Here is a 24,940-nt window from a genome sequence, read left to right on the forward strand (position 1 = left end):
CATCTGCCTTCCCTCTGAGGCCATTTTTTTTGATCCCGGTAATTAAAAAAGATTGGGGGGGGGAGGGTTGAGCCAGGTGTGGCCTTGCATGCATTAGATGAATTAATGCAACGGTACGGCTGTATTAGCGGGAGAGGTTCGGTGAATACAAATACCCTCTGCATCTGCTATAAAATAGCAAAAATAGAGAAACAGTTTGGTTTGAACCCCTTTCGGCCTGCCTTAAAATTTGCTGGTTTGTTTTTTTCCCCCTGCCCGCAGAGCTACAGGGCTATTGTTCCGCTTCCCCTCGATTCGAACGTCGCATCTATCCTCCTTTCCCATTTATTTCCCCTTCTATTTTCCAGCAAATTGCTAGTTATGGCGGACTTGTGGGCAAACAACAACGGGCTCTCTTGTCACTTCATATTTCCGTCTGCCTGTCTGAATAAGCCGGGACAGCTGAAATGCAGTTGATGATATTATAATCATGCCTGCAATTGTATCTTGCAAAGCTGACAACAAATTGGATCTACTCTTCCTCTCTCTCGCTCTCTCTCTCTCTCTCTCTCTCTCTCTCTCTCTCTCTCTCTCTCTCTGTCTCTCTCTCTCTGTCTCTCTCTCTCTCTCTCTCTCTCTCTCTCTCACTCTGTGTCTCTGTGTGTGTGTGTCTCTGTGTCTCTGTGTGTGTGTGTCTCTCTCTCTCTCTCTCTGTTTCTGTCTCTCCCTCCCTCCCTCCCTCTCTCTCTCTCTTTCTATCTATCTGTCTGTCTGTGTGTCTGTCTGTCCCTGTCTCTCTCTGTCTCTATAACTGTCTCTCTCTCTTTCACTCTGTCCTTGTCTGTCTGTCTCTCTCTGTGTCTCTCTCTCTGTGTCTCTCTCTTTCACTCACTCTCTCACTCTCTCACTCTCTGTGTGTGTCTCTTTCTCTGTCTCTCTCTCTCTCTCTGTCTGTCTGTCTGTCTCTCTCTCCCTGTCTCTCTTTCTCTCTGTGTCTGTCTCTCTCTCTCTCAATCACTCTGTCTGTCTCTCTCTGTCTCTCTCTCTTTCTCTGTCTCTGTCTGTCTGTCTCTCTGTGTGTGTCTCTGTCTCTCTCTGTCTCTGTCTCTGTCTCTCTCTCTCTCTCTCCCTCTGTCTCTATCTATCTATCTATCTATCTATCTATCTATCTATCTATCTATCTATCTATCTATTTATCTATCTATCTATATCACTCTGTCTCACTCTCTCTGTCTGTCTCTCTCTCTGTGTCTCTGTCTCTCTCTCTTGCTCTCTTTCTCTCTCTCTCTCTCTCTCTCCCGGTCCCTCTTTATCTTTACATGGAAAAGCATAATGCAGTGCGTTTTTTCTATTAATGACACAAAAGTGCCTTTGTGGAAGCCGGCACTTGGAAGAACAAACACAGACCTTTCATCAATGCTGGGGATCATTCAATTAGTTTTAATTTGTCCGTGGAGCGACAGAAGAATAACATTTGACTTGTTTGTCTTCACTGCAAAATGTCTGTTGGCAGAAGGAGCTTCTCCCGAGTTGGTTGTGTTTGCTACCGCAAGGTTGCTCACTGGTTTACGAGCTGTTTTCCTCACTGCCCCACCAAGGGAGGGCTTCAGAAGTTTCCATCTTTCCACAGAGGGACCGGTTCATTCAATTCACCGGTTCAAGAGCCGGTTTAATGCAAAACTGTCAGTCCCCAGGTTGGGAGTGCCTGAGATTGATCAAGAGTGCCAAACCAAGGGGAATAAAAAGCGGAGTGTTTCTCTGAGTTTATTACCTGGCTAGATTTACAGTCAGGGTGTTCTAAAGGCAGCATTTTTACTTGTATGTTATTATGTTCTCCAACAACCGAGGGTTATTCAAGTCCATTGCCCCCGCTCCCCCTTGCCTCCTTTTCCAGGATATACTACTAGGTGGTGACTGTTATTAAAGACCAGATTAGTAGCCACGAGGACATGGTCAGTGCTTGACTTCACGTGCAAAGGCTCAACGTAATGAAAGTTGTGGTGAAATACCCAACTCCCTTCTAGCACTGATGATTTTACCTAGTTTGGCAATGAAATGTCTTCAAGAAAACAATCACGCTCAGAGAGTACCAAGAACCCTACAGGCCTCCTCCTCCTCCTAGCAAAACCCACCCCCTTCTAGCACTTATGATGCTACCTAGTTGGATCCTGAAACATCTGCAAGAAAACCAGCAAGCTCAGAGAGCACCAAGGACCCCACAGTCCCCCCCCTACTCTTCTTCTTCTTCCTCCTCCTCCTCCTCCTCTTCTCCACAAACCCCACCTCCTTCTAACACTGATGATGCTACCTAGTTGGATCCTGAAACATCTGCAAGAAAACCAGCAAGCTCAGAGAGCACCAAGGACCTCACAGTCGTTTTCCTCCTCCTCCTCCTCCTCCTCCTCCTCCTCCTCCTCCTCCTCCTCCTCCTCCTCTTCCTCCTTGCAAAACCCATCCCTTTCTAGCAGTATGATGCTACCTAGTTAGTTCATGAAACATCTGCAAGAAAACAACCAAGCTCCGAGTGGTGTATGGCATTCCTTCCAGTATTGCGCGAACACAATTCTTGTCGCTGTTAATATGTGTAGAATCAAATATCTTATCTTTCTATCAAATTTTGTTTTAAGTATTCCCAGGAGAAATGTTTCTGTTCTGTCCCCCTTCCTCACACAGGCAAACGTAATACCAAGCACGCCTGCCAATATTTTATTAGGTAAACAGATTAGAATTCCTGGCAGACCAAAGTTTTGGCAACAAACTACCGAATGCCTACCAAGACTGTTTTCACTCCCATAAAGCAGAAGAGGATTTATCTTCAGTCCGTTCCAGGAGCAACAAAGTATCCACGAGACAAGAGTTTAGTCCATGTTCAGTCCAAAATATATCCAAGCCGAATTTCAGAGATCATGATGTGACTTTCAGGGTTTAACTTTGTCCGTCACAAAACCTGAAGAGCAATCCCACCCACTTTTATTGCTGGTGGGCGTGGCTCCGTGACTCAGCTCAATCTCTGGCCCTCCCACGCCTCTTCCGTTGCTTCTCCCCTTCTCCTCCTCCTTCTCCCCTCCTCTTCCTCCTCCTCTTCTCCCTCACCCCTCCTCCTGCTCTTCTTCTGCTCTTCCTCCTTCTCCTTCCTTCCTCCTCCTCCACCTGCTTCTCCCCTTCTCCTCCTTCTCCCCTCCTCCTCTTTCTCCTCCTCCTCTTCCCCCTCTTCCTCCTCCTCTTCTCCTTCACCCCTCCTCCTCCCCGCCTCCTCTTTCTCCTCTCCTCCTCTTCCCTCTTTTCCTCCTCCTCCTCCCAATTTACTATTTTGCTTCCCATTCTGCCTAAAGCACCCTGCCTCAGAGGTGAAATATTATACATATCTCATGAATGAACATGTGCTGTTGTCATAGTCACCAATCAGGCTTCCTTGGTCTTCAGAGGCTAAACCTGATGACTTTTTTCCCAGCCCAGGCTGTTCATACTGGGGTGTTTTTGAAAGGTGTGCTGGGAATTTTATTTTATTTTATTTTCCTCCTGCAATATATATATATTAAAAAAATCATCTCTACAGAGAAAAATCACCCCCTTCGTTGAAGATCATATCAGATGACATTAAAATAAACAATTGTCATTTCTCCTCATTCTCTCTCAATCTGCCTTTTTTCTTTTCTTTTTTTTTTCTTTTTTTTGACTAACAACTTGCAACGGATAACTCATCCCACGACAGATTTCCTAATACAGGGAGCAGCTCCTTTTCTATGCAATTCGTGTTCCTCCTGACAACAAGGCGAAGATTTTATTTATTAATTTATTCTTACTGTCCACGCCTGCGCATCCTTTCCACCCAACGACAAAAAGGGATGGGGAAACCCCCCCCCTATTCTGCAAGGGACTGAGAAAGAAAAGCGATCGACTTTTCCTGACGGTGATGACAGCTCATTTGAGCTGGTCAATGCCAACCTATCATTAGCCTCTCCTGCGTGAGGTCAACTCAGTTTCAAGAGAACAAAGCACTAAGATTCTTCTTTTCTCTTCCCATCACGATTCCACTTCCTCGACCAAACCTTACTTCGCATTATCTGCTCGGTGTTGGCTGATGATATATGAAGTAATTTCAGCTTGACAGTCGTGACGGGCACATATCATAGTCTGCCCTGTGAAATCTATATATATACCTCCTTCCCTCTTCCCTCTCGCTCTCTCTTTTTAGAGGGAGAGAGAGTTTTAAAGCTCAAAAGAGTTTTCAGGGAGAAGATGGCATAACTCATCTTTATGGACTTTCACCATCCATTCATTAACCATCGTGTTTTCTCGGCTATTATGCCACCATCTGAATGCATTTATCTGCTTAGTGTGGGCCCACGAAAAGCAAAAGTTGAGAGCAGTTTGTTTTATGTTGTCGTTGGGCAAACCTGTAAAAGAAAGCAGCAATGTCCATAAACTTTGAAAATTGGAAGAACATTATCGTCAGTGACAAAGTAAACACCAAACCTCCGAACACATGACTTTCAGTAGATTAGTAGATGGTGGGAATTCTAACTAAAGGTTAATTAATTAATTCAACCTTAAGGAGGTTAGATTTAGCTTAATCGAATCCAGTCCAGTCCAGCTTAAACTCACCTCTCCTACTGAGCCATATTACAGGGGATCTTGACTGGGGCTAATTCAAACCGACTTATCCCAAGAGAAAGTTTTCTAGTTATTTGACTTTTCAAAAAAAAATAAATCTTGGCTTAACTATGGATTATAAATGCTTAACGTGGAATATAAGTGGAGCAAAAGAGGAGTTAAAATCGTAATTCGAAAAAGTTAAAACGAGATTTGATTTGCTTACAAGCAACACGTATTAAGGAAAAAGATATAAAATATTTGAGTCACAAAAATCTGGGAGAAGGATTTATTTCAGGAGGAATGGGAAAAAAATGAATGTGGGAGGGAGCATACTGCATCCCTTTCGCCTTTCAGCTCCAATCCAGGAGCCCTCAAGCAGTCGCATTCACGACAAACCATTTTATACCAAATTTATATTTCGCTGATTAAGAAATAAAGGGAGACTAGTATAGATCTATTTCAAGCTATTTTCTCCCACACGTTGGGGTAGTCCAGATGCCTCGATAGAAAAACACTTAATCTCTCCCCTGGCTCAAATTGATGAAGGGAGGAGAACTTGTGGCTCAGAGGTTAATACAACTGCCTAACATGCAGGCAGCCGAAGTTCGAATCCAAGTAAGGGTGTAGCTAGCTGATGAGAGCTAAATAGCTTGAAATAGATCTATACTAGTCTCCCTTTATTTCTTTATTAGCGAAATATAAATTTGGTATAAATATATATATATAAATGTTCAGCATCCAAAACTTACATTGACTGATGATCATGGTTCTATGTTGGGGTAGAAATTACTCTATAACAGTAACAGAGTTGGAAGGTACCTTGGAGGTCATCTAGTCCAACCCCCTGCTCACACAGAACACAGGGATTCGAACTGCTGAACTGCCAACCTTTCTGATCGACAAGCTCAGCATCTGGTGGCTCAGCATTGAGCCACCTAGCCAAGGATATAGGAAGCTAAGACTTTGGTATTGGGAATGTTTGTCCCAAATGAAAATAAAATACATTTTATAAAGGATTTATGGATTAATTATTGCATTTTTCATATGAAAATTGGTGTTTCCTGGGAATTCAGAATGGAGTGATTTCCTCCCCCAAAAAAGACAAAATATCTGAGAAAAATATTAAAAACACACAAGGGATGTTGATGCAGGGACATATAAAAAAAAGTGATTCAAAAGAATATATTTATTTTTCTGAAGAACACAGATCTTTTTCAAGAAGAGATATAATTTGGACATCGAACGCTTTTTCTATCCATGTTTATAAAATGGAGATATTACCAACGGCTTTTTCAGATTACAATCCACGGGCTTTAACTTCTAAGAGGAAAAAAAAAATAAACCTTTTAGTCGAAGATTGAATGAGATGTTGTTACAAAAGGAAAAAGGTAGTGGAGAATTGTAAAAAATAACTTAAAGGGTTTTTTTCCCTTAAGAATAATCTTAATAAAGGCACAGAAGTAAGGATGGTTTGGCATACAAGCAAAGCTTTTGTGAAAGAATATTTCTACAACGTAATAGCGAATTTTAAAAGAAAAGGCAAGATAAATGATTTGGGATGAGATTGGAAGAAGAACTTTTTTAAAAAAAACTTCCCTACGGATAACAACTATTATACGCCAAATGAAGCTTTTAAAGAGGAAAGTATTTCTGTTAACTGCGAGAGAGATGGAAATAAAGATGAACTATGCCAAACAAAGAAATTATGAATTTGCAAATAAACCGGGGAAAGTGGTTGGCATACAAGCTGTGAAAAGGAAAAAAAAGAAAGAAAAAAAGAAAGTGATATTAAAGTTACAAGAAGGAAATATTGCAATAACAGATAAGGCAAATCTGTGAAAAGTGTTTCATCAGTATTGTGCTACTTCATCTCCTGAGTGTAAGCAAATAAAGAACTGAACTCTGAATGAATTAGCCTATGTCGTTCTTGGACTTAGCCTGGCACCTAATTGGAAATCTTGGCACCTAATTGGAAATCCTGGCACCTAATTGGAAATCTTGGTTCTTGGACTTAGCCTGGCACCTAATTGGAAATCCTGGCACCTAATTGGAAATCCTGGCACCTAACTGGAAATCTTGGTTCTTCGATTTAGCCTGGCACCTAATTGGAAATTTTGGCACCTAATTGGAAATTTTGTATACTTGGAGAAGGACAAAGTCTTCCTAAAATTCATTTGGAGGCAATATTCCATTTATTGTTTCATAGACAGCAGAATTAAGAAAGCCAACCAAGAAGTCCCACATTGCTTCTAAGAGCTCTACGGGACATAGCTATAAATACTTTAGCCTTCTATTGTAGGACAGAGAGCTGTTAGATTAATATTTGAGGCTCATGTTGGCTTGCTTCGTTAACCTCTAGAGTGTTTTGAATTTGGTGATTATTTGCTTGTTCAGCAGACCGAAATTTGCAACATTGGGGCTAAATGCAACACAATATGAGTTTGTTTGACCTAAATTGAAACCACAAATACGAAATAAATTGCATCAGGAGTTTGTGTGACCTCTCATTTTCTCCCCTTTTAAGAAGAGAGATTGGTGATTATTTTATTTGTTTCTAACTGGGTGTCATCCTCATCGTCGTCATCATTTCATTATCATGCTAATGTTAGAGTTCAATCCACTCAGAGACTGGAAGGGTAGTAGGCTGTAGATATTATCTATCAATAATATCTATCAATAATTGGCAGATCTATGAGCTCTAGCAATATCTGCTCCCATAAATCCTTTCATGAAAATTCCAAGATATATACAGTATATAAAAATGGCTCTCTGTGTGTGTGTGTGTCTGTGTGTGTTCCAGCATAACTCTGGAACGCCTTGAGCAATTTCAACCAAACTTGGTACACAGATGACTTACTCTCTGGAAAGAAATACTATGGAGGTAAGACACCCCTAACACCCCAAACACCCCACAGGGTGCGTGTTCTGTTAACATACAGCCCGTTGTGCCTTAAAATGGTTTCTACTGGACTGCCTTAAAATGGCTTCTACTGTACAGCACAGTGGAGTTGCCATGGTAATGGCTTCACAGTACTTCACAAGGGGGCTCCCTCTGGTAAGGGGGAAAATCCAACATTAGAAATTACATTTGGTCTGAACATTTTCAACAAGGCTTTGATTATTCTTTTTTTATTATTATTTTTAAAAGTTTTTTTATTAATAATACAATTAAAAACCATTGGATATGGTGTGACTTTTCCGGTTTAGACATTTCCGTCAAATTTTACCTTGTAAGAAATACAGTTCCTTTTTTGCTATACAAGTATATATCACAATTCAAACACGTAAATTCTTTCGTCTGTGCAAGTTACATCAATACCAATTTCATTCCTATCTATCTCAGAAAACTAACCTAAAGATTTCTAAACTTTCGACTCATCAATAATCCCTTATCCCAGCATTCCTCCACCTCTCCAACCAATAATACAATTTATTCCAGATTTCGTAATATTCTGTTTCGCTCTTATCTTTGAGTTCCAAAGTCAACCTGTCCATTTCAGTGCAAGTTAATATCTTAGCTAATACTACTTCTTCTGAGGTGGTCTCTTTATATTTCCAGTTTTGTGCAAAAGCCAATCTTGCTGCCATTAGAATATGTGACATTAGATATATTGTTCCCTTGTTATAATTATCCTTTGTAATACCCAATAAGAAAAGTTCTGGCTTCAACTTTATATTTTGCATTAACATCCCTTCCAGCCATTGTTTTATCTGATGCCCAAAGTCTCTAGCTTTCGGGCATTCTCACCACATATGACAAAAAGTCCCTGGCATTGCCTAAAGCTTTGATTATTCTTGAGGACAAATGTATGGCCGTGTTTAATAAAACATTACTGCAACTCGGCCTGCCTGCACCACTATGAGACTGACACGACATACTTCATGCAGATTACATACAAGAAAAGAACTACGATGTCGAACAGCTTGGTGCATCTATCACGGACAAAAGCATACCAAATGATCATGGATCGGCTAGCAAAACAACAAGGTGGTATCATTTTACTTGACGCTTCTGGGGGTACAGGGAAAACATTTTTAACTACCCTGTTTCCCCTAAAATAGGACATCCCCTGATAATAAGCCCAATTGGGCTTTTGAACGCATGCGCTAAAATAAGCCCTCCCCGAAAATAAGCCCTCCCTGAAAATATTTAAACGGATGCACAGCCAGTTCCCGCCATTTCCTCTGGTTAGGGTTAGGGAGACAGAGCTGGAAATCAGGTAAGACAGCAAGAGGAGCCCCATTTTGCTCCACGCGCCCGCCCCCCCAAAATAAGACCTCCCTGAAAATAAGGCCAAGCACTTATTTCGGGGTTCAAAAAATATAAGACAGGGTCTTATTTTCAGGGAAACATGGTAATTTAATTCTCGCCAAAATCAGGGCTCAGGGTGAAGTTGCTCTTCCTGTCTAATACAGGATTGGGATAAATAAATACCCAGGCAATGCCAGGTTATCAGCTACTAATCTATAAAATACAGCAGGCAGAGTGTATGAACTACCACCGATTTGTGTCACTTTTATTTGAGGTAGCACGCTCAAATTTCTTGTTCATACAGGCTGTTTGATAACAATGTCCTCTTAGTCTTTTTAAAATACTGTCATACAAATATACCTGCAGACTTTTAGACCTTCTCCTGATTGCTCACAAAGGAAATAATAAAACGACGCTCCTTTTCATTGATGTATTTGTAGTTTAAAGGGTATTTTAAGATTGTGTTTAAAAAAAAAATGAAGTCAGGAGGTCAAAGCCACCATATTGTTATTCTGCCTTCCGCCCCTCCCCACGGATGTTCCTGTAAAAGCTTGCCAACCTTCCTCCCTCAAAAATAGCAATTTATTTCATTTTTTAAAAAAGAATCTGTAGGGTTTGATTTTCTCCTGTCTCTCTCTCTCTATCTATCTCTGGTAAATATTCGAGCGCGGCCCTAATGCTGTGTAAATATCATGTCACACCGCAAATTTATACAAAAATTTGGAGCTAGATCGCTGGATGTAAAACAGGATTAGAAAACCTACAATGTGACAAGAAGGAATTAAACATTAAGCAAGGAGATCAAAGCAAATGTAAGGAGCAAATGAAACCTTTCTGACAGAAAGTTTACTTTCAGAATGAAAAGTGTCTGTCAAGATCAGGCAGGGGTGGGAAGAGGGCGAGACATCAAACACGGCACAGAAGGCTGATAAACGCATTATCCTGTAATGGCTGGTTATTTATTCAGAGTTAATAAAATGACCTGCCAGTGTCTAGTTAGTTGTCTTTTTTCTCTCCCTAATGGTCAGGGACATTGGAGATCGACCAGCAAAAGTGAGAGTGAAAAAGCTGAAAAGGGAATCTACAGGTGTCCAGTTAAGCATCTGTGGTGAGAAAATGTCTGTTCTTTGTGGGTCATACAAACTGGGAATTGCACAGTTGGCCAGCACCGAATTGTAAACTGGAGGAGGAATTGGTACCTAGGAGCTATTCTGGAGATGACTGTTATGCAGCTCTTGAACAGGGAGGAAGGAAGGAAGGAAGGAAGGAAGGAAGGAAGGAAGGAAGGAAGGAAGGAAGGAAGGAAGGAAGGAAGGAAGGAAAGAAAGAGAGAGAGAGAGACAAGAGGAGTGAGGGAAGGAAATGAAGAAAGGGAGGAAAAATAGGGAAGGAAGGAAGGAAGAAAGGAAGGAAGGAAGGAAGGAAAAGAGAAGAGAAGGAAGGAAAGAGAGACAGGAGGAGTGAGGGAAGGAAATGAAGAGAGATTGAAGAAAAGTAGGGAAGGAAGGAAGGAAGGAAGGAAGGAAGGAAGGAAGGAAGGAAGGAAGGAAGGAAGGAAGGAAGGAAGGAAGGAAGAAAGGAAACCTAAGCCCTGTCCATAAATGTGATAGAGATCTGCTCATTATGCAACCTCATTCCACCCAACGAAGCCTCATACCACCAGCCATCAGAAAGTTATCTAACCACAATGTAGAAGAGTAAGAGAGAAATAGTACTAACTAGACAAAGCATTAGCCATTGGGTCATTGTTTCAGAGATAGTTTGTTACCTAAACAGAAGGCTAAAAAGCAATGGAATCAAGAGCGATTTCTGACTTCCCGATGGCTTCCCCATTGACTTTCCTTGTAGGTAGCTGGCAGGGAGCATCAGAAACGACAATCACATGACTGCAGCTTCCTGTGGCATTACAGCAATACAGCAGCACTAAAGCAGGCAGAACTTTGCTACATTTCAATCCCGCAGGAGTCCTGGCTCCCAAATTCTGAACGCATTGTGTACATTAGCCATACCTCGATTCAAAACGTCATTGCCCTCCAAACCGATGCATCGTTTTGCCCAGTTGAGGGTTTACAAACAATCAAGCCACAAGAACTTTAGTGCTATCTAAGTGCTTCTAAAAAGATAAACTTTCTCCAAAGTCCTTGAACAACTTTCATCCACAGCTCCAGAGCGAAGTCATTATTCTAATTGTACTGAAAAGAAGAGTCAAGATGTTGCAAAGGGAAGCAGGCAAACTCTGGTGTTCCCTCCAACTTGCTGGGTCCTATCTGATCTAAGATGATAGATGGGACCTCTTCAGAAGAACAGACCGAGGCCACAAAGAAGTCCCTTTTGCTAAGCTTCTTAATTAGATTCCGTGTCCTTATGGTCACCCTGATTCCATATCTGAGACACAGTTCACTTACAGATAAAGCAAGCAAGTTGGGATCAATTTTAATTTGTTCGGGGGGTGATGCATTTTGTCTTACCTGACACAAATTCTTTAGGAAGCCATTCTTTAATGTCACCAAGGACCCGGGGACCAATTTGTATGGTCAATATTCATGATACCTTTCCTGCACCTGGTGAACACGTCATGGGGCTAGCAGTCCCAATAGGAGAGAAAGGTTGCTTAGCCCTCTACCTACGTTTCCTTCTGCTGAAGGAACTTCTCCGTATGGTCTACCCACAAAGTCCTTGCTTGGCCAACCAACCAAGGGTAGGCTTCAAAAGCCTTGGTAGTACAGTGGTTTAATGCACCCTGTAATTAACACAGCTGCCTGCAATTTCTGCAGGTTCGAATCTCGCCAGGCTCAAGGTTGATTCAGCCTTCCATCCTTTCTAAGGTAGGTTAAATGAGGACCCAGTTTGTGGGGGCAATAAGCTGACTTTGTATAAATATACAAAAGTATGAAGGCTATTGCTTAGCGCATTGTAAGCCGCCCTGAGTCTCCGGAGAAGGGCGGCATATAAATCAAATAAAAATAATAATAATAATAAATTTTAGCAAGGGGTTCTCTGCCTGGTTGTTGGGTGGGAATCAGTGGTGGGTTGCTCCCGGTTCGGACCGGTTTGCAAGAATTGGTAGTAAATCTGGTGGGAGGCTCCACCCACTGACCCGGATGTCATAAAAGCTGATCTGCGCGAGTAAAGCAAGCGCATGCATGTGGGCGCGATGTGAACCGGTAGTAAAGGTAAGTAGAACCCACCCCTTGTGGGAATAGTCATGGAGGGCGTGACCTAGGTTGAAGATTCATCAGCTAGGTATATCCACGGTCAAGTCAAAGAAACTCGTCTGGTAAACTCGCAAGATTCATTTTTTTCTTGCCACGTACATGTAAACGTCTGAACTAAACTGATCAGAAGTTCCACCTTCCGTGGGGTCCTTGAACTTAGCAGAGGCTTGCTCTGAATGAGAGTAAACCCCACTCCCATCTAGCACTGATGATGTTACCTTGTTGGGTAATGTAATGGATTTTGAATGTAATGAATTTACATTCAAGTGGAATGTAATGAAATGTCTGAGAAAAAAAAAAAACCTACCAAATTCAGAGAGCACCGAGGATTCCACCCTCGAGGTCTTCTAGTCCAACCCCCTGCTTAGGCAGGAAACCCTATACCATTGCAGACAAATGGTTGTCCAACATCTTCTTAAAAACTTCCATTTGCTAGTCCTGTTTCAGAGGCAGGAGACCGATAATTTGGGAGGGGAACAAGGAAGCAGAAATAGTGTATCGTTTTGACTTGCTTTCAACGTTTCCATTGAATCAAAAATTGCAAGGAATAAGGCCGCCGGAGAAGACTGTAGGGACATGCTCAACTTCAGAAAATCTATTTAAAAAGGGGACAAATTATTAAGCGGATGAAGAGAATTAACAATAGGGAGATACAATAAGGGAGGATTAGACCTTGAGCAAGTGTTATGTGTTGGATAGGATTAATGAGGAGCCAGCGATGAATTTTACATGGTGAAAGGGATTCTTTGAATGAATGCCTTGAGTGAAATGGAGTGAGTCCCGCTTTTGCTGTCACTCAAGGGAAGAGTTGAAACCTCAGTTGCTAACAGATCTTCCCTCCGAGGATGGTTTCTTCAGGAAGTTTGTAGCGTGGGGAGAAGAGGAGGGAAAAAGGAATCCATAGTCAAAGATAGGATAGGATAGGATAGGATAGGATAGGATAGGATAGGATAGGATAGGATAGGATGGGATGGGACGGGACGGGACGGGACGGGACGGGACGGGACGGGACGGGACGGGACGGGACGGAACGGAACGGAACAGAACAGAACAGAACAGAACAGAATAGAATAATGGAGAGGAGAGGAGAGGAGAGGAGAGGAGAGGAGAGGAGAGGAGAGGAGAGGAGAGGATATAATTATTTATTGGCCAAATATGATTGGACACACAAGGAATTTGTCTCCGGTGCATAAGTTCTCAGTGTATATACAAACAACAAAGGGATAGACCATATATCATAGAATATAGTTACAATCATTAATCATAACATACAACAACAAGCGATAAATCACAAGGTAGTAGGAAAGATGAGTCCTACTACATGCCCTACTACAATATTTTTATTTGGCCAACTCGGGTAGCCTAAAAGTCATGTGTCCATAAGAACGTTCTCCAGAACGCTTCATGATAAGCATCTAATTATGTCTGGTCTATAGCAGTAGACCATTCAAATCCCATTGCTACCAGTTCGCTCGTGGGCGGGCTCGTGCTCGTGCTCAACACTTCTGCACATGCACAGAGATGTCCGGGTGGGTGGGCAGAGCTTCCTGCCACCGCCGCTACCAGTTTGCCTGATCCAGGGAGAACTGGTAGCAACCCACCACTGGTCTACAGAAATGATGGCTGAAGGAGATACACTAGATGCCTCCTAGTGTGAATTAACTCTCTATTGCCCCAGTAGTCAGGACTAGAACGAATAGAGTACAGGTGATCCTTGGGATACAATGGTAAGTATGGTTGTATCCATCGTTAAGTGATGCAGTTGTAAAGTGGAACATCACATGACTGTGCTGCTTAGCGAGGGCAACCCCAGCAGTTCCCATTGCCACTGTTAAGTCAGGACTGCAGGTTATGAAGTGAGGACCTCATGTGACCATAGCTTACATCTTCTTGTTGGCTTCCAACAAGTAACGTCAGTGGGGAAGCCAGCAGGAAATTGCAAGTAGTAATCACAACAAGCCTTTCCTTAGCCTGTGGCCAGAGCTACAGGTGGGTGAGTGAGCATTATGGAGTACAAGCAAGCAGGTGAAAATGTGGGCAGGTAGACAGGTAACTACTGTGGATGGGCACATGTGGGTGCTACAGACAGATGCAAGTGTGGCAGATGTGCAGATTTAATGCTATGGCTGGGCCTGTGAGTAGTCTATTAGTGCCAATGGCAATGAATGAAATCAGCAAATGATAATGGGGGAAATCGGAGTCCTTCGTATCCACAGCATCTTTAAAAAGCATTCCCTAATAATATGAACAGCTTTGAAGAAATGATCAGTTTCTGCAGATGTTCTTTTGCAACAGGAAGTGCATTGATGATGTTACCTACTTGGGTAGTGAAACATCTGCAAGAAAACAACCAAGCTCAGAGAGCACCAAGGACCTCCCTGAGTTCAACTCTGAGCTGAATTCACTACTCTTGAAAAAGAAGATGGCTATCAACCCACTCTTTAAAAAAAAATGAGCTCTCAGCTTTCTACCTTGGACAAAGTGGTCATCAAAAGAAGATTGGCTGCTGATTGAGCGCTATACAGTAGATTGAGGGCGAAGGTTCATTCTCCGGGCTTGTTGGTTTCCAAACGTTTTGTTAGCAGGTGTTGTGGCTCCATTGCCTGAGCCTGGGCTATCGACAGATGCAGACTCTGAGAGTGAGGAGGAGGAGTTGGCAAGGCCTCCCTCTCCAGGACCCTCCTCTCAGGCAATGCCTCCGGAAGACACCGAAGGCCAAACGATAGGCTCAGAGCCAAGCACGTCCCCGCAGTCACAGGTGGACAGCGACAAGGAAGATAAGTGCTGGCTGGACCCTCGACAGAGGCGCAGGGAGAAGCGTGCACAGCAGAGGGGAAGGCGTGCCAGAGATTAGCTGAGTCACTGGACCACACCCCACAGGGTATAAATGTGGGTGTGGTGGCCGGTTCAGTTTGTGACGAGCAAAAACTGGAAATACTCCATGATCTCTGCATTACTGGACTTTGCCTGCTTTATCGGACTGCATTTGGATTAATCCTTGTATTGTTGACACTCTGCCTGTTTTATCGGAATGCTTGCAGTCTAATCTTTGTTTTGTGTGAGTAAAGTCTGAATTGGCAGCTAGCCACTGGGTTGCTGCCAGCTTTATCTTCAAAGAGTTTTGTCGTGTGGCTTATTAACTCTGGGCCGTCTGTGGGGGTGCGGGGACAGAACTTCAGGCTAGGTGACATCTTCACCACTGAAGGTGTCTTCACCTGGTAATGGAACATATGGAAATCAACCCACAAGCTTGGACAATGAACCTTCACCCTCAACCTACACCCGAGCTATGGATACTCGCCACCATTGAAAATATACAGTAAGCAGGGGTGGGATTCTACCGGTTCAGACCGGTTCAGGAAAACCGGTAGCTCCGACGATCAGCTGTGAGCGAACCGGTTTGCTCCGACGATCAGCTGGGCCCGCCCACCCACCCCTGCACTTTACTTATCTTTATCTTTGCAGCACGGGATCACCGAGCCAGTTGTTAAACTGGAAGGATCCCACCACTGACAGTAGGTGCCTACTAGCTTCTGCATCTTAGGTGATATCTTGATGGCATCCATTCATCTGTTTAGATTGAAGGAGGAGCATGAACTTGAAGTGACAAGGAGATCAAGTTCCTAGGTAGAGCCAAGTTTTCTCTTCATTACATTTTGGAATTGATTTGGGGGGGGTGGGCGAGGAAGCCTTGACTGTGATGAATAGATGATTTCATGGACAATGCTACACCACGTTTTGTCTTGGAGAGCTGAGTTGTCCTTTTTATCATGATTATTTTATTAGCTTTTAAGTGACAAATGGGTCCTCCTTGTCATATTGGATTTCTGAAGTCTTGACATCAAGTTGCCGATTGCAGGATGAGGTTAACCCTTTCTCGTTATTTTAAGATCTCTCCATTTGGAGGTCAAATCTCCATCCGAGATTGGCCCTTTGTGTGGAAAAGTCCATGTCCAATAAAAACAAGCAGTGCCGGAAGTTGGAAGAAGACACAGGGAGCCCGCAACTTGCAACAATTCATTTAGTGACCATTCAAAGTTACGACAGCACTAAAAAAAAGTGACTTACGACCGTTTTTCATACTTACAATGGTTACAGCATCCCCATGGACACGGGATCAAAATTCAGATGCTTGGCAACTGACTCCTATTTATGACAGTTGCAGTGTCACTGAGTTATGTGATCCCCCTTTTGTGACCTTTTGAGAAGCCAAGTCAATGGGGAAGCCAGGTTCACTTAACAACCGGGTTACTAATTGAATGACCGCTGTGATTCACTGAACAAGGGTATCCAGGAAGGTCGTAAAATGGGGCAAACCTCACTTAACAAATGTGTCACTTAGCAACAGAAATGTTGGGCTCCAAGGTCACCGCAGATGGGGACTGCAGCCAAGAAATTAAAAGACGCTTGCTTCTGGGGAGGAAAGCTATGGCAAAGTTAGACAGCATTCTAAAAAGCAGAGACATCACCCTGCCAACAAAAATGCATATAGTCAAGGCTACAGTTTTCCCAGTTGCAATGGCTGGCTGTGAAAGTTGGACCATGAGGAAGGCTGAATGCCAAAGAATGGAAGCCTTTGAATTCTGGTGCTGGAGAAGACTCCTGCGAGTCCCTTGGACTGATCAACCGGTCAGTCCTAGAGGAGATCAACCCTGACTGCTCTTTAGAAGGCCAGATCCTGAAGAGGAAACGCAAATACTTTGGCCACCTAATGAGAAGGGAGGACTCACTGGAGAAGAGCCAAATGATGGGAACGATGGAGGGCAAAAGAAGAAGGGGACGGCAGAGAACGAGGTGGCTGGATGGAGTCACTGAAGCAGTCAGCGTGAGCTTAAATGGACTCCGGGGGATGGCAGAGGACAGGAAGGCCTGGAGGAATGTGGTCCATGGGGTCGCGATGGGTCGGACACAACTTCGCAACTAACAACAACAACCTGTACAATAATGATGAGTGATCGAGTCATTGGATGGGTGTGTACTCCCAAGATGATGGCAAGTGGAGACTAAAACTTGGGTGACCTGCCCATGTAGAAATAAACTTACCAAATCCAGAAGGTTCTGGTCCTTTGAACATTTTCAGCGCAAGGAATGAGTTAACATTTCTACGACAACATGAGGTGGTTTATTTGATTTTTGCATTAACCCAGCGAAGCTATCAAAAGATTGGAAATCATGGTAAGTATGAAGTGTGCTGGGTTAATCAGTCCCATGCGGCTCGTTCAACAAACTAGGGTCAAAAAAAATAATAATGAATGCAGGGTGAGTTGGACTGTTCTTCTGATCCCTTCTTCTTCTTCTTCTTCTTTTCCGAGGTTCGTGTAACTCAATTTCCTGATGGATAAAGAGTTTTATGAAATCATCCATCTCTCGTTCCTTCTGGAAACTTGGGATTTCTGACTCACCTGGTCTTCTTTTGCCAAGTGACTTTGATGGATTAGCAATTCACTTCCCTCCCTCTGCAGTGGCTGGGCAGAGTCCTGAGCAGCTGCCAATTCCAGAAGTAATATCAGGTACTTTCCACTTTTGATGGAAGATAGGCAGGCAGCCACCTTTATCTTAATAAATAAAAACGGGACGATGGATTGAGGTAGCTTCTGACCTCCATCTCCTGCCCCCCTTGTCATCTCTTTTCTTTTCAGAGGAAGGCAGGAAACTCCTGGACGAAGAAGGGGTTGCATGTAGCAGCCTTTCCCCCAAGGTTTTGGGCGCAAATCCACTTCCCTGAGGCTTCCCAAACACACTAATGAATAACAGAGTAACAGAGTAATGGAGTAACGGAGTAACAGAATAACAGAATAACAGAGTAATAGAGTAACGGAGTAACGGAGTAACGGAATAACAGAATAACAGAATAACAGAATAACAGAGTAACAGAATAACAGAATAACAGAATAACAGAATAACAGAATAAAAGAGTAACAGAGTAACAGAATAACAGAATAACGGAGTAATAGAATAACAGAATAACAGAGTTGGAAGGGACCTTGGAGGTCTTCTAGTCCAACCCCATGCTCAAGCAGAAGACCCTATACCATTCCAGACAAATGGTTGTCCAATCACTTCTTAAAAACCTCCATTGTTGGAGCCCCCACAACTTCTTGAGGCATGTGGTTCCACTGATTAATTGTTCTGACTGTCAGGAAATTTCTCCTTGGTTCTAGATTGGTTCTCTCCTTGATTAGTTTCCATCCATTGCTTCTTCTCCTGTCTTCCGAATCAGAATCAGAATTGAGATTGAAGGGACCTTGGAGGTCTTCTAGCCCAACCCCCTGCTCAAACAGGAGACCCTATACCCATGATGGCAAACCTATGGCACATGTGTCCGAGGTGGCACGCAGTGCCATCTTTCTGGGCACAGAAGCTGTCACCCAACTCATTTGCAGTTGTGCATGCGTGCACGCCCCAGCTGGTATTCAGGCCTCCAATGTGTATGCGTGCAATTCAGGGGATCCAACTGCTCTTTGGAGCTCTCCTGCGCATGTATGTGCGTTTGCACATGTGTTCGAGAGTACTTGCATGCAGCGTGCGGATGCATAGACAGCGTTTGCGTGTGTGCATTGCGCACATGAAAACCTCATGCATGCATGGATGGTGCGCTTTTGCATGCAGTGCACGGGGGAGCCATGCAAAACCTGCACACATGCGCAGGTGGTGCGATTGCACATGCAGCGCACAGGGGGAGCTGCGGAGATGGTGTGGTTGCGTACGCAGCACACGGGGGCACACACTGAAGCTGTACGCATGTGCAGATGTGCAAATGTGCACACAGCACACGGGGAGGAGCCAGCATTAGCACGGATAGCACACGCAAAGCGCACAAAGCGCATACCTGTTCAGCACTCAGTGAGAAAAGGTTCCCCACCATAGCTCTATACCTCTTCAGACAAATGGTTGTCCAATCTCTTCTTAAAAAGTTCCAGTGTTGGAGCATCCACAACTTCTGCAGGCAAGTTGTTCCACTGATTAATTGTCCTGACTGTCAGGAAGTTTCTCCTTCGTTCTAGGTTGCTTCTCTCCTTGCTTAGTTTCCACCCATTGCTTCTTGTCCTGCCTTCAGGTGCTTTGGAGAATAGCTGGACTCCCTCTTCTTTGGGGCAGCCCCTGAGATACTGGAAGACTGCTATCATGTCTCCCCTAGTCCTTCTTTTCATTAAACTAGACATATCCAGTTCCTGCAACCGTCCTTCATATGTTTTAGCCTCCAGTCCCCTATTCATCTTTGTTGCTCTTCTCTGCACTCTTTCCAGAGTCTCCACATCTTTTTTACATTGTGGTGCCCAAAACTGGAACACAGTTAATCCTCTATATTCATTCCCCCTGTTTTGTAGGGGGAGGACGGACGAAAACCAACATTCTCTTTCGTCTTCCACTTCTGGAGACAAGTCGTTCTCACTGTCAGGAAATTTCTCCTTAGTTCTAGGTTGTTTCTCTCCTTGATTAGTTTCCATCCGTTGCTTCTTGTCCTGCCTTCAGGGGCTTCGGAGAATAGCTTGACTCCCTCTTCCTTTTTTTAATTGTCATGTGGAATATCAGATAATCAAAATTCGGGTGCTTGGCAGCCTGCCTCTGATTACAACGGTTGCAGCATCCTGCAATTATGTGATTGCCATTTGCAACTTCCCAGCTGGCTTCCATCAATGGAGAAGCTAGATTTGCTTAATGACTGCACGATTCACTTAACAACTCTGGGGGCCAAGGTTGTGAAATCGGCCACGATTCCCTTAACAACTGCCTCACGCAGTAACGAAAATTAGGGTCCCAATTGTGTTCGTAAGTCGACGGCTCCCTGTATTTCTTCTCCGATGAAATGTTTTCAGTTCTTTCCAAGCGCGAAGGTATTCATCGGTGGGTATATTGATTTCTTTGTATTTCTTTTTTTTTTTAAATTAAAACTGCCCCATAGCCAAAGCTCTCCAGACCGTTGACAATCAAGCACGCTAAAAAAATACCATTTGAATGAAACGTCACCATAAAAATGCGAAATAAAGCCACCCTAGAAACGAGGCAGCTGCAGACTGTCGTTTAAAAAAAAAAAAAGGAAACTCAAAACCATCAGAGTTAAATGCCATTGAAATAGAATTAAAACTCCGTTTAAAAAGTCTGGCCAGATCGAAAAGTCTTCCCTTCGTGCCAAAATGATTTTTGTTGAGTTAGAAAATATGATCGGATACCAAATACAAAAGTAAATAGAAAAGCAGTGGGGAGGAAGAGAGGGAAGAGAAGGGAGGAAGGATAAGAAAAAAAGAAGAAGAAGAAAAAGAAGCATTGACTTCCGAATCTTTCTCTTGCGGTAAAATAAGGCGTTAGTATCAACTCCAGTGGTGCAATTCAGCCAGTTCTATCCGCATCATGCGAAGCGGTAGCGGCGGCTGTGGGAGGCTCCCCCCACCTGCCCTGATGCTATTATTTTATCTTCTGCACATGCGCAAAATACTCTGTCCATGCGTGCAGGTGGTGCGGGCGCTCACATTTGCGAACCGGTAGCGACGGTAAGCGAATCAAATCCACAATTTTTTGCTTTTTTTTTCATAATAATACAAAGAAGCCATTTCTCTAAAGATCGATCAATCTACTCGGTAAAACCCCAAATCAAAGTTTCTTTCTTTTCCACTTCAAGCACCAAGTTCAGAAGCGCTCTCCATGTGGAAACGAAAGTACTTCTATTCTTTTCTTTAATCAAATTCAAATTCGAACCTTTATGGTCAAAGTACAATAGAATAGAATAGAATTCTTTATTGGCCAAGTGTGATTGGACACACAAGGAATTTGGCTTGGTGCATACGCTCTCGGTGTACATAAAAGAAAAGATACTTTCGTCAAGAATCATAAGGTACAACACTTAATGATAGTCATAGGTTACAAATAAGCAATCGGGAAACAATATCAATATAAAATAGAGTAGAGTAGAGTAGAGTAGAGTAGAGTAGAGTAGAGTAGAGTAGAATAGAATAGAATAGAATAGAATAGAATAGAATAGAATAGAATAGAATAGAATAGAATAGAATAGAATAGAATAGAATAGAATAGAATAGAATAGAATAGAATAGAATTCTTTATTGGCCAAGTGTGATTGGACACACAAGGAATTTGTCTTGATGCATAAGCTCTCAGTGTACATAAAAAGACAAAATACATTCGTCAAGAATCATAAGGTACAACACTCAATGATAGTCATAGGGAAACAGTCAATATAAATCGTAAGGATACCAGCAACAAGGTTACAGTCATACAGCCATAAGTGGGAGGAGTTGGGTGAAAGGAATGATGAGAAGATTAATAGTAGTGCAGACTTAGTAAATAGTTTGACAGTGTTGAGGGAAATATTTGTTTAGCAGAATGATGGCATTTGGGGAAAAACTGTCCTTGTGTCTATTGTTCTGGTGTGCAGTGCTCTATAGTGTCGTTTTGAGGGTAGGAGTTGAAACAGTTGATGTCCAGGATGTGAGGGGTCTGTAGATATTTTCACAGCCTTCTTTTTGACTCATGCAGTATACAGGTCCTCAATGGAAGGCAGGTTGGTAGCCATTGTTTTTTCTGCAGTCCTAATTATCCTCTGAAGTCTGTCTCGGTCTTGTTGGGTTGCAGAGCCAAACCAGACAGTTACAGAGGTGCAGATGATGGACTTGACATCATATGACAACATATGTACAATGAGATTGGCTGAGCCTCCCTCCGTGCACCCCCCCAACCCAATGCAACTCATCGTGAAGACAAAAAAACAAATAAATCCTTAACCCTGTGAATCCTACTAACAAACACACAATCCTACTGCCCCATGTAAGCTTATTGGACATCGTGCCAGCCCCGCAATTCAATCACGCTACGTTGTTATAAAGTTATTTTTCATTCAGAAGTCTGACAGCTCAGGGATAAAAACTGTTCTTCAGCCTGTTTGTACGGCTGCCTATGCTTCTGTATTTCGTTCCAATCAAAATAGTCCATTTTGCCATTTCAGCCAACTCGATCAACTTCTCCATCATCATTTCAGCCAACTCCATCAACTTCTGCAACTTTGTTCATCCAAAGCACACTAAGACGGTCTTCGAAGACAAGTTGTGAGTCTTTGGTTGTCCTCTTTTGAACTTTTGCTTGTCGATCGAAAGGTCGGCAGTTCAGCGGTTCGAATCCCTCATGCCGCGTAACAGGGTGAGCTCCTGTGACTTGTCCCAGCTATTGCCAACCTAGCAGTTCAAAAACACATAAAAAATGCAAGTAGAAAAATAGGGACCATCTTTGGAGGGAAGGTAACAGCGTTCCGTGCGCCTTTGGCGTTGAGTCATGCCGGCCACATGACCACGGAGACGTCTTTGGACAGCGCTGGCTCTTCGGCTTTGAAACGGAGATGAGCACCGCCCCCTAGAGTCGGGAACGACTAGCACATATGTGCGAAGAGAATCTTTAGCTTTATCCTTATCAAGCTATCTGAGATAGTCCTTCACAAAGCTCGCTTGTTCTCAGCGTCTCTTTGATTTCTGCAGAACAATCAATAAGCCAGCTACTAGGAATTTCATGAGTTTCCCAGGGAAAAAAACACTAATTTTTCAAAGTCTTTTCTGGGTCCTTTAGATTTATCAGGGTGAAATGTAATTATCTCTGTAGCAGTGGGTGTAAATCAGTAGCGTGTATCTATGTGTTGTTTTTAGTTAGTGGAATCATATATATATATTTTCCTGAGGTCCCTACCTGTTTAATTGCCTGAAACATTTCTGTGTGCTCCCGACAGTTTGTTGTGAAAGCTACAGAACTAATAAGCCCTGATCATTTCTCTAAACTTCCTCCCCTCTTGAATTAAACTTTGTGTCCCTTTTCAAAAAATTGTCAGGATGGGAGAAAATATTACCCTTAAACGCCCATTCTTCAGCGAGAAATCATAAAAATCCGGGGTCCTGTTTACCATTTATTTTATTCCGCTCTTAATCTTAAAGCCTAGCGCCGTGCAACAGCTAAAGGATGGGGCCACAAATCCAGAATTTCTGAACATGGATCATATAATTTGCCAGAGGTTCACAGATACTTTTATAAGAAGCACATCTGGGTCTCCAGAATGGAGGCTTAATCTCTCCACTGACCCTACTTCATAGGCGGGCAATCTATAGTTCCCCTCAACCAGCTCCTTCTAATTTCCTCAGATATTTATTTAATCCGAGCATCTTTACCTCCATTATATACTACAGGTAGTCCTCAACTTGCAACCTTCGTTTAGCGACCGTTCAAACTTGCAATGGCCCTGAAAAAAACTGAGTTACAGCCAGTGGTGGGATTCAGCCGGTTCTCTCCAAATTGGGCGAACTGGTAGCGGCAACTACGGGAGGCTCCGCCCATCCGCCCGGACGTAATGCGCGAGCACTGAGCATGTGCAGAAGGCCCTGTGCATGTGCAGAGGAGGCATGTGCGAGCAAAGCGAGAAAGCGTGCGCAAGCTCACATTTGTGAACCGGTAGGAAAAGGTAAGTGAATCCCACCTCTGGACAGCTGTTCCTCAGACAATGATTGCATGTTGCACAGTTTTCTTTTTCTTTACTTCTTCTTCTACCGCTTCGGGTGTCGAGGGAGATACACAAAATTCTGGTCCTTGTTTTTCTGGCAACCATTGTTAATTGATGCTGTTGCGGTGTGTCTGATGTTGTTTCTGCAACTGCCTGGTGTTCTTTGACCTTCTCCTCTTTTGGTATGTGCCTTGTATGGTCTGGGATCCTAAAACATCCTCCCCACATTATAACCGCTGCAGAACTCAAAGACTTGGTTCACTCCATGGGAAGACATTGTAAGGCCGTCATTCATGCTAAAGGATACCCAGCTAAGTATTAACTGACATGGTGATCATTTTTATATATCTCATTTTTTTCTATGTGTTCCACTTTTCTTCTTTATGCTGTAACTGCTATTCTAATAGCAAATCCTTCCTAAAAGTTATTGCATGACATTCTTGATTAAATTATCTTTCCATTGATATATAATTTTATGGTACTACTCCAAGAAGAAGAAGAAGAAGAAGAAGAAGAAGAAGAAGAAGGAGGAGGAGGAGGAGGAGGAGGAGGAGGAGGAGGAGGAGGAGGAGGAGGAGGAGGAGGAGGAGGAGGAGGAGGAGGAGGAGGAGGAGGAGGAGAAGGAGAAGAAGGGGAAGAGGGGGAAGAGGAAGAGGAAGAGGAAGAAGAAGAAGAAGAAGAAGAAGAAGAAGAAGAAGAAGAAGAAGAAGAAGAAGAAGAAGAAGAAGAAGAAGAAGAAGAAGAAGAAGAAGAAGAAGAAGAAGAAGAAGAAGAAGAAGCGGCGTTATTAGCTAGTTTTAGGAAATACACTTTTCCCAAAAGGTTTCCACAATTTTGGCCACTACTGTAGGCAGCCTGTTTAGATGCTTTGCAGAAGCGTAAAAGGTGCCTGAAAGTTAAGTTCCTGGATCAGATCCGAGGTTCTGCTGGGGAAAGTTTGCTCTCAGAATCCGGAAAGTAAGAGTTCTCTTCCGACGGTACTCCTTAGCAAAGAAGCAGCTGATATACTGCTTTTAAAATAGACACTGATGAGAATACACTGTAGGGCTTTATAATGTTCTTTAAATTGCATTTACGGGCTCTAGAAAATGGCTTGGATCTAGGCCCCGAGAGACAATAATATCGACATCTTTAATTGTCGTGAAATACTGTTGCTTGCTTATGCCAACCCGCAGGACCAGAAAAGAGAAAATTGTTTCCCAAGATTGTAGACATTTTGTTGCCTGTTTTTAATGGTCTATATCAGGGACGGCTAATCTTTTTGCCAAAAAGCAGGGAGAGTGCGGGGGGGGAGTGGGGTTGTGCATTCCCCCCGCTTTTGGCATACAATGGCCCAGTAGGCCCGTTTTTCGCCCTCCCCAGGCTCCAGAGGCTTTCTTGGAGCCTGGGGAGGGCAAAAACAGCCTTCCCTAT

This window comes from Pantherophis guttatus, chromosome 9 (genome assembly GCF_059756535.1).
Source record: "Pantherophis guttatus breed Tessera chromosome 9, ASM5975653v1, whole genome shotgun sequence".
NCBI lineage: Eukaryota > Metazoa > Chordata > Lepidosauria > Squamata > Colubridae > Pantherophis > Pantherophis guttatus.